The 11,507-nt window shown below is 42.0% G+C and overlaps 1 protein-coding gene across 3 annotated transcripts in view; it reads right to left on the minus strand.

Annotated features, from left to right (window-relative positions):
* The window catches only part of SETD3 (SET domain containing 3, actin N3(tau)-histidine methyltransferase), a 61,914-nt gene extending 50,525 nt beyond the window's left edge, over window positions 1-11,389 (minus strand). The window contains exon 1 of one of the 3 annotated variants that reach the window (XM_059850291.1): window positions 11,234-11,389. The gene's annotated coding sequence lies outside the window, so the exon portion shown is untranslated. Of the gene's footprint in view, window positions 1-10,793; window positions 10,979-11,233 lie in introns of those variants that run through there. The other 2 variants (XM_059850293.1, XM_059850292.1) reach the window with 2 other exon arrangements.
* Between the last annotated feature and the right edge of the window lie 118 nt (window positions 11,390-11,507).

Genomic DNA, 11,507 nt, shown 5'->3' on the forward strand with positions numbered 1-11,507 from the left:
CTCTTGAAAATCACTCTAATGAAAGGGAGAAAGGAAAGATGATATCCAGAGCAGAAAACAAGTTTCACAAGCTTCAAAACTTGTCCTAGGCTATGTGGCAACACACAAAATTCTTGCCCTCAAAACGAATTTCATTATACATTCATGTCTTGTACCGACTTAAATTGGCTGAATGTTTCAATACCGCTGCTGGAAACAAAAAACTACTTAAGTATCTATATTTGGACACTGAATTGACACTACCCAGAGTGCACAATTAAGCTGTGCTTGCAATTATAAATATCTGAATTCAGCTACAGTTTCAAGTTGCTTCCTGGAATACCCCGTCCATAAAGAAGGGATTCTAAGCAGTTTTAAAGTAACTGCTGTATTTTTTTCCAGCTGAGAGTACGAAGCACAGCTGCTCCATCAAGCTTCTGAAGCAGATGAATTCCTTAAAGATGTAGTCAGAGGTGGCACTGGTGGCATTTCATCCTGACCTGGAGAGTTTGGGATCACTATCAGACCACAAGAAACAAAACATGGTCCAGAAATGTTTATTGAATTCTCAGGGCTGCCAGGCTGCAGCCAGGAACCACAGCAGAAACTAGTGTGAACAACGAAAAGACAAGTTTGGAGAAATCCATTGAATATTTGTGTACCTCTTCTCAGGCTTTCCAAGACGTGGGAATAGTTATGCCAGTTCATGAGCTTGCTGTTAAATTATACTGTGTGCCTTCTGCACTTCTGAAACACACCTGACAGATCATGCTGATATAGGATCAGGGTTGCAGGGAGGCAAAAAGTTCAGAGTGGCACTCCACCTGAATGAGAATGTGCTGCTCTTTCAGCCACACAGAGGGTACACCTGGCCTGCCTTCCTGTTCAGGGCAACATCAGCTCATTGAACACATATATATATAAATCTATTACTGCTCATTTGTGGAAATAATGCATGAGCATCACTGCCATTCATTCCACGTGAAGTTCTAGGATAGTCATACAATGGTTGCCAATGTATAAATTGGAGCAGTGCACAGATTTACTGCAATGCAATTGATAAGAAATACTCCAGGGATGCTCCTTAATAGCTTGAAAGAAGCATTTTACCATTTTACATTTATTACAGAGCTGCTTCTTTTGCTGGCAAACTCTTACAGAAGAGACCACAGCCCTCAAGCCCAGTTATGATTACACTTCAATTCACTGCAATTTTAGTGTCCTCAAACCACCCGGGGCAGACCAAGCACTCTGCATTTCTAAATCCCAAAAGAGTACTATTTGACAGTTGGGTGAGGAACTTCTGACAACATTTAAGAGCTATGCACATTGAAAAAAATTTAAGAAGTTTCTGCTATGAATGCCTGATAAGTGATGTAATTGAGGGCTGAACAACTGTCAGAAAGTCTTCCAAATCCATTTGCCTCAAGCCCACTCCTGAGCTAGTGGTTAAAATGGTGATTATTCCAGTAGGTGTCTAGAAGTTTCAGGAAAAACACTGGCAGTTTTCTGATCTTTTTATTCTAGACCTTGAAAATGAAGCAGCATATTCTTTCAAGCCCCTTCATACTCTCTGGCATTCATAGTTGGCAACTTGAGACCTTACAGTCTCTTCCATGTTTACTCAAACTCTGCAGTGGTTTGAAATAAAGCAGCTTTTAACATACACATTTACTGGGCTCTAAGGAACAAGAAAGACACAGCAGTATTAAGTGTTACCTAGCTTCATCCCTGAGCTTTCAGATGTTTGATAAAATAATAAACAAAATGTATACAGACTATAAGGTCCTGTAAACTGCCATAATCTTCTCAAATGTTAATCCTCACCATTTAGAAGAATGATAGGAAAACTGCTAGGTAGCACTTGTTTTTCTGGTATGCTCACAGGTGACAACATAAGCCAAAGAAGAAATTGTTTAAACATTTATCTTAGCACACACATTACAGAGTAAGCACATTGCCCACTCCAGTTCTAAAATATCTAGGAAGGCCATATAACTTTCTAAAAAAAGGTCTCCTTTCTGTATTAAGGCAGAAAGGTTGACCAGCAGGTTTTCACAAGATAACTGCCTCTAGTATCCTAACAAACTGTTAACATGTCTGCTGAGAAACTGTTTTCCTGCCACACCTTAATTTGGTGCACACCCCTAGCCATTTCCTCAACCTATCCCTCTGACCCCCAGCATGCACTGACTCACAGAATAGGACTGACCAGACCCTGCAAGTAGTATTTTAAAATGTTCAGATTAAGACCTGAAAAGATTTCTGTAGTCTTTCTACAAACCTCTAGGAAGCCTGAGCTTGTCTTGCCTCTGACCCCTCCAAACTGAGATTTCACTGTTTTTATTTCTAAGTACCTTCCTTGCTAGTTTCCTGGGCCTATTTCATTTCTGCACAGCCAGCAAAGATAATCCACTTGTGCCAGATTCCAGCAGTTTGGACTTTCAACAGTCTCAGGCCCCTGCAGACCCCACACCTTCCATATCATCTGAGACCTGCATGGCTTCCTGTGCTGCAGCAAGAATCCAGTTCAAGCAGCAGCCTCAGGGCCTGCTGTCACAGCCACAGCCCCATGTCTCCCACCAGCAACACCACCAGGTCTCCTTCAGCCATAAAGGACCACGAATGGACATTGTGTTAACAAGTCACATCTGCAACACTTGCAAGAGGATACTTATATCCATCAGCCCAAAAAAAGAAAATTTGTTCCTACTGAATATAACCTCAAACAAGGGAAAAAACAGCAGCATGACTCCAGAAAAGACTGGCTGTCAGTGTTATTATGATTCCCAGTTCTGGTAGGTGAGTTTCCTGCTACAACAAATAGAACCATTATCTACAAGTCAGGCCAATTTGTAAATAGATAGAGATGACTTCTACTCAGACCGAGTAATTCTTCCTGAGAGACAGAAAGGACAGAACTGAATATAAACACCATGGCTATTGTAGCAAAGCTGCACCTGATATCTTGCTGCAGGTGACACTGGTGAATCTCTATCCACCAGAGAAAAACACATTCTGGGAGCAGCAGCACTTTCCAAAACTAGACCCATCATGCCCTAGGCCTTAGGCCAACACGTCATATAGGGTCAGGACAGAAGTCTGCAGAAATGTGCTCAAACCAGCTTTTTGTTATTAACCTGATCTGGCATTTGAGAGTTTTCTGGAAAATACACAACTTTACAGAAGGTAAAATACTCCTCAAAGTTGCACAGAATTTTGCTGTCTTGGAGTGCTACAGTAAAACCCCAGTATGACAAATAAAACCAGCATCATTGCACTAACTTCCTACTTTCAAACTAAGCATACACCACACCTTTAAGACTGCAATCACTGTTTGCTAGAGTTTGAAAAGTTTTTGGCTGTTCATCTTTTAAAATGAAACTCTACACTATACCTCCAAACCACTTAGAGACCAACTCTCAGACATCACAGAATACATCAAGTAATTTTTTTCTTTATTTCTTTATTTTTTTCTTCTAAATGCCCAAACTAAAAGTGCAACAGGCCAGGCTTTTTTATATTCAGGCATGGATTCAAAGACTCAGTAAGCCAGAGAAACAGGTTGTAGAAGCCAGGCATCCTACAGTGACAGAAGAAAATCAAAACATTATCTGTCATAGTCTTGAAAACAGGAATTCTATTTTCAAATAGGGCACTGTCAAATGCAAAAATTGTAATTTCTTGACCCCTTACAGAGCTCACTTTTCCCAAGCATCAGCTGGGAACAAATAACTGCTTGAATGATGACTTTTGGAAATAGGGGCAGAGAACAGGTACAATCTGAATCTGACAACCACATGAAAACCCAACAGTCATTTTCTGCAATTCTAACTTTTACAGTTCTATTAGTGTACTCCCTGTATCAGCACACAGAGCTTCTCAAATTGGTCTGACAACATCCATTTCACTTGCTCCTGACTGACAGAATCAGGTGCAGCATACCCCAGAGGGAATGGATGCTTCTCTATTTTAAGTAAAGTTAATATATTAACATGCTATCAATGCAACTCTGCTTAGCAAAGGGGAAGATTACACATTGTAGATGGTCATCCAAAGTAACCAGCCATTTCTTTCTTCACCAGCCAACCCTTATTACTTTCTGCAAGTCTAAAAATACTAACCCAGCACACAAAGTTCCTTAAGCAAAGAAATTCATCCATACACAGCTTAGCTTCCTGCTAAGACCCACTTCATTTGAAAATGGCAGTTTCCAAAGAAAGGATTGTCAAGGATTATTCAGTTGCAAGACCATCGATAAATACATGAATATTTATTTTATATATACATATACATACATACATATATATATATATATATATATATATATATATATATATATATAAGACATACCAGGAATATCCAAAGACAAGCAGTTACCCTCCAAAGAAGTGAGCAGCAGAAGTTATAGAATGGCTGCTGGTTTACAGAGGTTAGAGCTGGAGTTCCACATCAAGACTGTTGAAATGTGCCAGTCACCAGTTTCCTGAATCCCAGCAGCTCTAACCATGCCACCTGGAAGCTCACAGACGACCCAGATGCCACAGCCTGTATAAGGCAGTGGAGACTAACCCAGAAGGCTGTGAGCCTATTTTGAAAAGTCAGTTTTGTTTATGTGAAAAACTAAACCCTGGACAAATGGGTCACAGACTTTTAGATACAGCCCAGTAGCTATTTCTGAGTAATATATTCAACAAGAAACTATGCAGATGCATTAAAGAAATGCTTTTGTATCTAGGGTTCAATTGACAAAACTGAATAAATAAACCTGTAAATAGATGCAGGGACAACCAGCTAAGACTGGAAGATCTGAACATTTTTTATTACTGGTTTTGAAGAAGCAAGAAAACCAACTTTATGAACATTGATATCAACCTCTGTCCCATTCTATCAAAAGAATAGAAGAGCATATTGGTGACAATTCATCATATCCCAGTGAAAGTCTGGGAAAACAAATGCTGAAACCAGAATAAGGAATAGTTTTACTGCATTTTACCAATGCAGTAAAACAGAACCATTTAAACAAACCCTAAGATGCTGTCTGTACAGCAGGTTGATACCTGTAATGTAACAATGTAACAAAAACATCTATATGCCTAACACCTTCTACTTTTGAAAATGATAAATTATATTCTGTTGTATTTAGGGAAAAATAAGTAACCTTGAATGCTAAAACAAATCTTATATAGCTGCCTGGAACTAGAGATTTGGTGCACAAGGGTAATTTGGGTTTGTTAACTCAGGCATCTGCTCATGGTTTCACAAAATACACTCTAGAGGCCTACTACTTTCACTTCTTCTGAGAGTACTACAATGGAAAACTGCAGGTTGGAAATCAAGCTATTCTGCTACTACTCCATCATTACAAAGATCTTAAGAGGTGAGACTTTCAACAATCACTTCTTCCAAGCTCAGAAATGCTCCACCTCAATGTGCAGCATGTTAAGTGAAGATGATAGGTCTGCATCAATGGACAAAACACTCCTGAAAAAACTCAAAGAAACAGAAGAGGTAAAAGCATGTCCAGCCTACTCAGCAAAAATCAAAGTATTGTTTGAGCATGCAAGGGTGAGGACTGGAAAGCTAAAGCCCATTTGAGTTGAATCTGGCAAGGGACAAAGTACAAGAAAGACAAGAAGGTCCTGAGATTTGATGGATCTTGGGTGAAATAGGATCAGGAATAAAAACATTTAAACAAACTTTAAAAAAATAAAAATCTCACACTGAAAAGGACCACTGGAGACTGACCTGTTCAACCCTCTGCTTAGGCAGTGCCACCTAGAGCCAGCTGCTCAGGACTATGTCCAGACAGCTTTTAAATATCTAAAGAATGGAGACTCAGTCTCCAAACTGTGCTCAGCCACCTTCACAGTAAGAAAGTATGTCCTGATGCTCAGAGAGAACATACTCACTCTATTGCAGTTTGCGCCTCTTCTTGTCACTGGGCACGCCTGAAAAAACCCGGCCCTCCTTCTTTGCACCCTCCCTTCAGGTATTTGTACAGACTGAGAAGATCCTGCTGAGCCTTCTTTTCTCCAGGCCAGACCTCTCACGTGGGGAGCTCAGAACTGCCCACTACACTCCAGATGTGGCCTCACAGTGCTGAGTGGAGGGAAGCTGTTGAAGCAAGTAACCTCGATGGGAAAGCAGTGGATGCTGTTCATCTCTGCATTGATAAGGCTTTTAACAACATCTACCATCACATACTCACACAAGCTGATGAACTACCAACTAAAGTAGTGGACAGTGAGGTGGACTAAAAACTGTGGATTCAAGAGGTGGTGAATGGCAGGAAGTTCAGCTGGAGGCCAGTCACACCAGCACAGCCCAGGGATTAGTACTGGGACTAACACTGATTATCATCCTCACTGATGACTTGAGCAGTGAGACAAAGTAGACATACAGTTCCACAAATTATATAATTGCAGACATCAGTTCAGAATTACCTAGATGCAAACCTGTAAAAAGAGATCTTTCAGAAGTCCTTATCAGAAATATTATAATGCAAAAGTTGTTAAATGTAAAATCTCCTTCTCTCAGTTCTTGAAGTTATTATGTAGCTACATCTACAAACTGTAATCAAATAAAGATAACCAAAAACCTCCAACAGTGGCCACAAAGACAGCCCCCACAGGACCTGTCAAGGGCAGGAAACAGCCTGAATCTCATGCTTGGTTGGCACCAAGCCCTTCCCACAAAGTAACTCATCTCCCCTTAGCTTGGCATGAGAATGGGTACACCAGGCAAGACCCAGCATACAGGAAGTTCTGGACCAGCAATTCAGGTCCTATGGAAGTAGAAATCCACACACCACATCCTCTTCCTACTCTGCTGAAACATTACTTGAAAATAGTGCTATGAAGCATTAAATACAAAGCAAGATTAACTAAGAAATACAGGCAGCATTTGTAATGTAAGAGATTTAGTTTTATTGAGATGATTCCATCATTATTTAACATATTCTAAGATATATACAAACATATAAAAAGAACAATCTGCAAACTGATCTGCATGCAAAAGGCTAGAATCAGAAAGCTAACATGGGAGCCCCAGAGACTGACTCCCCTCCTTTCAGTGCAGGTTATCACACTCTTAACAGAAACAATAAAAAAGGAACTGAATTGAACTGACAGACTTTACAGTCTGTCTTCAATTACAAACACAATTTTGGCCTACATTAAAACACTAGTTGAAAACCATATGTTCAAACACTGCTGTAGGCACTTCCAGGACAGGTTAGCTAATTCCTTCAGAGATATTGGGAATATACTGAATAATAAAATAAGCCAACTAATCTGTCATCCTCCAGTACATAACAAACTTTAACATCATGCTCAGAAAATCCTTCTGAAAAGTAAAATGATATCTCTCAAGTTACATCGTAATTTGATTCCTAATAGGATATTAGCAGCTACACTCTCAGAAACACGTCATTTCCTTTATTTCTGCTTTATGTATTACCTACATCTGGCCAACTTCAGAGCTTGTAAACACCAGTACTGGAGATAAAACTGATCTCAAGCACAGTCATTCACACCTCTGCATGATGCAGCCCAAGTCAGATATACAGGTGGAAGCCTCCTGTAGTGACAGGTCTGCTGCTTTGGCCGAGTCACAGAACCCAGAATTGAAATGAAAGAATACAGCCCTAATTCTTCCTTATTTCAAAGAAAGAAAAAGGATTAACAGACTACCTGAACAGGATGGGAAGTGGTAAAGGAAGGGCAGGGATAGTCATTTGTTAGAAGAGATGCAATCATGAGGCAATGTAGGGCAGAGCAGCTAAAAACAGAAAAAGGGAGCAAAGAAGGTTAAAGCAGAGGAAGGGCAAGACCAAAAATGCAAAGCTATGTTAAAACACACTTGGGCATGAAGTCACCTCTTAACTGCTACAAACACAAGCCTAGCTCCACATACACAAGACTAAGGCCAGACAACATTAATGGGCCATTTTTATGGAGCAATGAAGAACTCAAGCTGTACTTTTAGTTTTGAGAGGTTCTAAGTTAAAAACATTATTAGTCATCTAAAGCCAAATCTAGGAAGCTGAAGTGTCTCTAACAAGTTCTTTGGCAAAGGATGGTCCGAATCAAATAATTCCCTTTACTATAAAAAGCTGTAGCACAGGTGTGTCAACCATGAGCACAAGCCTAAAGTATCTGGAAAAGAGGAAAGACTGAACCACTGCTGTAGGCACTGCATACATTTACTCTGCAAAGAACAAACTGCTAATCCCATTACAGCATAAGATTAAGGAAAGAATGATGGTGATAGTGGTGACTGTGATACTGGGAAGAAGCCAGTCTACAGAATATCAAAAGAAGCTCCTAAAATTAGCTAAACATTTGCCTGATAAACTTACAAAAAACACCAACTACAACAAATTTAGCTAATTGTCAGGAATCAAATTCCAAAAGAATAAATTCCATTTATTCTTATAATTAGAATCAAAGAAAACATGTCTTGACAGTATTCTGATCAGAGATGCTTAAGGTAGTATTAATCTACTAAAAAAAGGAAGTCCTGTCATTTTGACATTATCTCCCTCCCCACCCAGTTGAACCTAGCTAGATACAAGGCACAAGACTGCCTCATGCATTAAATATAAACTTCTGGTAAGAAATTATTAATTTGAAGGTACCACAAAACACTGAAAGGCAAAAAAAAAAAAAAAAGTCCACATCCAACAGAACAGCTCAAAAAAAGTATGTATTTCTTAATTCACTTTTATCAGCTTGCTAACTTGGAACTGTTACATTATTTACCATAGGTTTGTCCCCATACCCCTTAACCTCCCATTAAAGCTTTCTTAAGCAGGTGGAGTGCTTGTTACTATCAACACCTGACTGATCTTTCTAGGGAAGATAGTTTACCAACTATCCACAGGAAACAAGCTCTTAACTCCCTTGCCTCTTTCTTAAATCAGATCCTCAGACAGCTTTTTGAGCAGAAAAGAAAAATACTCTTTAAAGAAAAGAAGATGATAAACTACCAATTTGTCAACCCACTTTTGTAATTTTATTTCTTTGCTGGAATTTTGCTCCTCCTGAAGACTCCCACAAACTTTTTTTCCTAATTCCTTTAGAGCAGAGTTAATGAAAAACCCTTATGTACTGTCTTTATCTGCATGTTCCTAAATAATGCTCTTAACTTAGAAAATATCAACCTCACTTTACATAATATAACTCCTAACTCAGAATAAAGCAAGCCACCCTGACTTCAATCAGTAGGACAGACTTAACAGAACTACCCAGGCTTCCAAAAGGTTAAGTCACAGGCATCATGAGGTCTCATGCACTGAGCCCTGACAGCCCACTAGAAAAGATACAGATCCCTTAAGACCTCCAGTACCCTTAAAGTGCCTTTGTTTTTTTCAAAGAGCAACCACTGAAATATTCACTTGCTGAGAACTACACAATTTATCAAATTAAGTACATAACCAGCACCACTATGATGAAGTATTACATAGATACAGTAGACACAATGTCTAAATAGATTTATTACAATGAAAACATCATCAAGATGTACACTTTTCCACACAGAGAGGCATAATGCAGTCTATTTTTAATTTCTGTACCATACTGAAATCAGAATTCTATTTCAAGGCACATCTGACTTCAGCAACAGATCAGGCCATCTCTGAAAATAGCGATATACAGATTACAAACGATTTTGGGGCTTGTGGCATTTCTTCCCCCAGCAGCCTAAATCTATTTCTCAGCACACAATGTCAAGAACGTGTTTTCAACTCTACTGCAATATATACTTCAATCCCTGCTAAACATAACCGAAAACTTAACTAAGGAACAAGCCAGCAGGCTTGAATCTCTACCATATTAAGTTACTTAATTGAGCAAAAATATCAGGAAGCCACCCCCGCCTTTGAGCCCATCATGCCTTTCCTTCCCACAACTTGTACACTGGCTTACTATTTTGTACCAGGAACCTGATAGTGGACATACAGAATGCCACAGTTGTTTTCTACTCACCTACAAAATACTTATGTTTCACTTGACAGTCATGGGATTACAACAACTGAAGGCAGAAAACACTTGCAAGACATTAAGCTAACACTGTAGCAATTTTCAGAGAACAAAGCTGTCACTTGAATAGACAGGTGCCTACATTACATGCTCTTAGAAGAGACAAAGACAATCCATTTTCAGCTTGATCTCAGGAGCAAGCTTAGGCTCCAAGGAGAGCAGATACCAAGCTTGGGGCAAAAGCAGCTTTGAACCATGAGGGACAAGTTCCAAAAGGAAGAACTGAGCTTATTGATAGCTGAATGTAGGGTAAAAAACTGCATGCCAAGTTCAAAATTTAAGAATTTGCTAAGAACTGAAGGCAAAGCACAACTTCAGCTCAAGCAACTCTAATCAAGTGTTGCTGGGTAAGGAAGAGGAGGAAGGGTTCATGGGACAGGCAGCTGTTGTAGCAATAAGGGAAGGCTGAAATAGAGAACCTGTTTCAGGAGCAACATTGACAGTAAACTGTCAATAAATAGTTTACAATTTATTCTGATTTTAACTCCCCTCCCTTTTTTCCCTCCGAAGATTTAACTCCTCTGCTTAAGCAGGCTGCAGATAGGTTGAGAAAGGAAAGAAACCAGAGCACTCCTCTCCAGCCAGAGGAGGGCTCTGAGGAGCCGCACACCCGCAGAGACGCCCCTGAGCCAGACCCCGAGAGCTGGGGGCATGGGAGGCTCCATGGGAAACTGAAGCAGGAGCAGGGAGCATTCAAACCGTACCACATATTCAAAAAAACACCAAAATAATTACATCATGAGGAAAGCAGTTTTAAGCCATTTGCCTTACTCTCGTTTCTATCAGCCTCTCGAGGGGGGATGGGGCAAGGGAAAACGCCAGTACCGCCGCCTCGCTCACCAGAAACCCGCGCAGGCCGGGCTGGAACGAACCCGCCCACGGCGGACCCGGGGGACGCGCCGGCCCCTTCAGCCGGGCAGCGGGAGAGGGAAAGGCCGGGGCGAGCCGCCACGGAGGCTGCGGCTCCCGGGGGAAGGAGGCCCGGACCAGCCCCGCACCGGCCACGCGGGGGAAGGCAGGGGTGGCGAGGCCCGCGGAGCGCGCCCCGGAGCGGCGGGAGGGGGTGTCCGGAAAGAGCGGCGCCGCCTGCGGGGAAGGAGGCGGCGGAGCGGGGCGAGCCCACGCCACCCGGAGGGTTGAGAGCAAGAGCCCGTGCGCGCCGGGGCGAGCGGCTGAGGCAGGGGAGGGGGCCCGGGCAGGCCCCGCCTTACCTCCCGCCAGCGGCCGCTCCTGCCTAGCCCGAGGGAGCGGCGCACCCGAGCCCGCGCCGGACGCCGCTGCCCGCGGTGGGGAGGCGGTGGCTCCGCCCGGCCCCGCCCCCTCCTGAGCCCCCTGCCGCCATTGGCCGAGCTGCCGCCCACCGGAAGACCCCGCCCCCCCGCGACCGTGGCGTCCAATCCTTCGCGGCCAGCCTCAGAAAGGGCATGGCAGCGCGCCTATTGGCTGTCATTCAGTCGCGTTGGTCCGCCTTCACATTTCTATTGG

The sequence above is a fragment of the Haemorhous mexicanus genome, chromosome 6 (genome assembly GCF_027477595.1).
Source record: "Haemorhous mexicanus isolate bHaeMex1 chromosome 6, bHaeMex1.pri, whole genome shotgun sequence".
Lineage (NCBI taxonomy): Eukaryota > Metazoa > Chordata > Aves > Passeriformes > Fringillidae > Haemorhous > Haemorhous mexicanus.